Here is a 4,780-nt window from a genome sequence, read left to right on the forward strand (position 1 = left end):
GAGCCAGGACCTTCTCCCTCCCACTCCCTCCTAGGCCTTAGAAATAGGACTGGCCATGTACACCACACTTCAGAGGAATTCTTTTCACTAAACTCTGTGTTCCCCAAAGGATAGGAAAGAGCCCAAAATAACTAACATGGTCCCCTGCCTAGGGCAAGTTGGATTTTAGAAAATGAAGCCAGAGATACATAAGCCCGTTTACATATATCTCTCACCAACCAAAGTGAGGAGAAGGTGGCACTACTCCTCAATACTTCTGGTCCTGGAGAGTAAGAATACATTTCCAGGGAGAATTACCCAAGAAAGTTGTCATTATGACTCCTTAGCTACCAGATTACTTCAGTCTCTGAGCCTTAAAGGGGCCAGCCCCACACAGAAGTTTTCAGACCCGCCTCATGAGGACAGGAATTCTTTCCACTAGTTTTTTTTATTTTCCCTGAGGATTTATTTGAGGGGGGAGGATCAGAGGGAGAGGGGGAGTCTCAAGCAGATTCCCCGCTGAGTGCAGAGCCCAACACAGGGCTTGATCTCACGACCCTGAGATCATGACCTGAGCCAAAATCAACAGTCACACACTCAACCAACTGAGCCACCCAGGCGCCCCTTTCCACTACTTCTAGGAACACTAGAAACAGGGAAGTATGGGATCCTCCTTTTCCTAACAGAAGGTTCTAGACTTCTAGATTTTTCCCAGACTGTAATATCATACAGATCTCAGCACTAGTCAAGGAGTTATTTTTCAAGCTCCTTCTTTTGTATTCAAGATACCAATGAATAAGATGAGTAAGTTCTGGGGATCTAATGTACACCATAGTGACTATAGTTAATTATACTATATACTTGAAATTTGCTAAGAGTAGATCTTAAATGTACTCACCACATACATAAAAGGTAATTATATGAGATGATAGATGTGTTAATTAACTGAACTGTGGTAATCATTTCACAACATATATCAAATCATCATGTTGTATGCCTTAAATATATACAATTTTTATTTTATTTTTTATTTTATACAATTATACTTCAATAAAGCCAGGGAAAGAAATCAGTGATATTCAGAACTCTATTTTATTATAGCAATGGCAAAACTGAGATCAGAAATCAAAACTAGCTCAAATCTCTAATCCACTTTTTTGAAAGTAATCTCTACATTCCATGTGGGGCTCGAACTCACGACCCCGAGATCAAGAGTCGCACCTTCTACAGACTGAGCCAGCGAGGCACCACCCTAATCCACTTTCTAAATTAAAAAAAAAAAAAATTGAGGTGAAACTCACATAACATAGCCATTTAAAAGTGAACAATCCAGTACATTCACAATACACTCATACCCACTACCTCTAGTTCCAAAACATTTCCCGATGAAAGGAAACCCTATACCCATTAAGCAGTTACTCCCCACTTGCCCTCAGCCCCTGGCACCCCAAATCTGCTTTTTGTCTCTGCAGATTTACCTTTTCTGGATGTTTCATGTGAATGGAACCACAAAATATGTGACATTTCATGTCTCTGGCTTCTCTAATCCCTTTCATAGCAGGGCTCTTTTTAGTTTTTTTTTAAATTTAAATTCAAGTTAGTTAACATCCAGTGCAGCCCTGCTTTCAGGAGCATCCAGTAATTCATCCCCCACATACAAGCCCAGTGCTCGTCCCAACAAGTGCCCTTCTAAGTGCCCATCAGCCATTTAGCCCATCCCCTCATCTACCTCCCCTCCAGCATCCCTGTTCATTCTCTATAGTTAAGAGCCTCTTATGGATTGTCTCCTTCTGTTTTTATCTTGTTTTACATTTCCTTCCCTTCCCCTATGTTCATGACTGTTGTTTCTTAAATTCCACGAGTGAAATCATCTGATTTTTCTTTCTCTTACTTTGCTTAGCATAATATATTCTAGTTCCATCCACGTTGTTACAAATGGCAAGATTTCATTCTTTTTGATCAGAGCAATATTCTATTATGTGTGTGTGTATGTATATATATAAATATACAGTGTGTGTACACTGTATATCAGGCTGGAGCCTGATGTGGGGTTCAATCCCAGATCCCCGGGGCCATGACCTGAGCCGAAGGCAGACGCTTAACCTGCTGAGCCACCCAGGTGCCCTCTGTGTGTGTTTTTTTTTAAGACTAATTTATTTAGGGGTGCCTGGGTGGCTCAGTCGTTAAGCATCTGCCTTTGGCTCGGGTCATGATCCCAAGGTCCTGGGATCAAGCCCTGCGTCGGGCTCCCTGCTCGGCGGGAAGCCTGCTTCTCTCTCTCCCACTCCCCCTGCTTGTGTTACTGCTCTCGCTATCTCTCTGTCAAATAAATAAATAAAATCTTAAAAAAAAAAAAAAGACTAATTTAGTGTGTACATATATACACACACACTGTATATATGTACACACACACATACAAAGAAGATGGGTATATCTATACCCATACAAATGGGTAAATACAAATACATATATACCCATCTTCTTTATCTATTCCATCAGTTGATGGACATTTGGGCTCTTTCCATAATTACGCTATTGTTGATAATGCTGCTATAAACATTGGGGTGCATGTGCCCCCTTTGAATCAGCATTTTTGTATTTTATACCCTTTGGATAAATACCTAGTAGTGCAATTGCTGGGCCATAGGGTAGTTTTATTTTTAACTTTTTGAGGAAACTCCATACTACTTTCCAGAGTGCCTGTACCAGTTTGCATTCCCACCGACAGTGCACAAAGCTTCCCCTTTCTTCACAGCCTCACCAACACCTGTTAGTTCCTCAGTTGTTAATTTTAGCCATTCTGACAGGCTTGAAGTGGTATCTCATTGTGGTTTGATTTGTATTTCCCTGATGATGAGTGACGTTGAGCACCTTTTCATGCATCTGTTAGCCATCCAGATGCCCTCTTTGGAAAAGTGTCTATTCATGTCTTCTGCCCATTTCTTGACTGGATTATTTGTTTTTTGGGTGTTGAGTTTGATAAGTTCTTTATAGATTTAGGATACTAACCCTTTATCCAATATATCATTTGCAAATATCTTCTCCCATTCCATTGGTTGCCTTTTGATTTTGTTGTTTCCTTTGCTATGCAGAAGCTTTTTATCTTGATGAGCTCCCAATAGTTCACTTTTGCTTTTGCTTCCCTTGCCTCTGGAGGTACGGGGTACATTAAGTAAGAAGTTACTGCGGCCAAGGTCAAAGAGGTTGCTGCCTGTTTTCTCCTCTGGGATTTTGATGGTTTCCTGTCTTACATTTAGGTCTTTCATCCATTTCAAATTTGTTTTTGTGTATTGTGTAAGAAAGTGGTGCAGTTTCATTCTTCTCCATGTCACTGTCCGGTTTTCCCAATACCATTTATTAAAGAGACTTTCTTTTTCCCATTGGATATTCTTTCCTGCTTTGTCAAAGATTAGTAGACTATCATTCGAGGGCTCTTATGTCAATCCCAATCTTAGCACTTGAAGTGAAGAGTATGGAAGTTCTTATCAAGTTTGAGAAAATACTTCCTTTGATCACAACACTGAGTAGGTAGGTAATCCTAATGTTGCATGTGATGTTATTGTTCTGAAGGAAAAAGTTCAAAATCTCCCCACTCAGCATGACCGTGCAGCACTGGTGAACCTGTACAGGTGTGGACTCTAGGCCCATCCTTCACTAACACATTCGCAAAAATACGGATCCAGTGGTTGTGGCTTTGTAACGTGTCAGGTTGGCTAGGCTAAACTACATTTCCCAGAATTCCCTTCCCTGAATATTTCTGGTTAGCCACAAGAGACTTTTGTGCAAGATCTGGAAGGCTGAGTTGAAGCAACAGCGAGTTTGTGTTGATGCTTGCAAGGTCAGGGCAGGTACTTCGTCTGCTAGCAACCCTGCTGGTGTGGGGCAGCAGTTGGACCCACAATTGCTACAATTTCCCCTGGATCCTCCTACAGCTTCTCACACTCCTGAGCCAGGTTTGTGTTCGGCTGTGCGACAAAGGCCACCAGCTGCAGGACACCCACTTCCTCAACATTAGAGGCAGTGAGAATTGACACGGGTTCCTGTCCATCCTCACGGGCTCCATCTTGTCCTTGCTTTCCCTCACATTTTATCCACCTTCCCTTCCCCACTGCCTGCCCTGTGGACACCCAGCTCTACCACCAGGTATGAAGACAACCTTCCAGAGACTGTTTAACCAAAGCCATACTTGAGTATCAAGTCCAATCCCTGTAATGAATCCTACATATAGACAGACTACATACTAATGATTCTGCTTCTCTAAATGAATCCTGGTATACTAAGTAATAAAGCCACCATGGTTTGTTGGACGATCAGGCAGTAACTTCAGCACAATTTAGCAGATTAAACTCCTGTTTCTTCAGTAGCAAGAGGGATGTGAAATTAGCTGGAATTGCAAAGTGGAGGAGCAAGAGATGGAGTCTGATCACCTTAAAGCAGGTTCGCATTACTGACAGTCTGGGCGGCTGTCCTACGTTGTAGGACGTTTCGCAGCATTCTTGCTTCTACGCACTAGATGCTAGTAGCGCCCACTTGTTGTAGCAACAAAGCATCTCCAGATTTTGACACGGGTCTCCTGAGGGAAAAATTGTCCCCAGTTGAGAACCACATGCCTTAAAGCCTGCTGGGTTTTTTTTTTTTTAAGATTTTATTTATTTATTTGGGAGAAAGAGAGAGAACGAGCAGTGGGGAGGGGCAGAGGGAGAGAGAAGCAGACTCCTCACTGAGGAGGGAGCCCGACGCGATGCCAATGCCTGGCTCTATCCCAGGACCAGGAAATCATGACCTGAGCCGAAGACAGACT

This window comes from Phoca vitulina, unplaced genomic scaffold (assembly GCF_004348235.1).
Source record: "Phoca vitulina isolate PV1807 unplaced genomic scaffold, GSC_HSeal_1.0 scaffold7, whole genome shotgun sequence".
Lineage (NCBI taxonomy): Eukaryota > Metazoa > Chordata > Mammalia > Carnivora > Phocidae > Phoca > Phoca vitulina.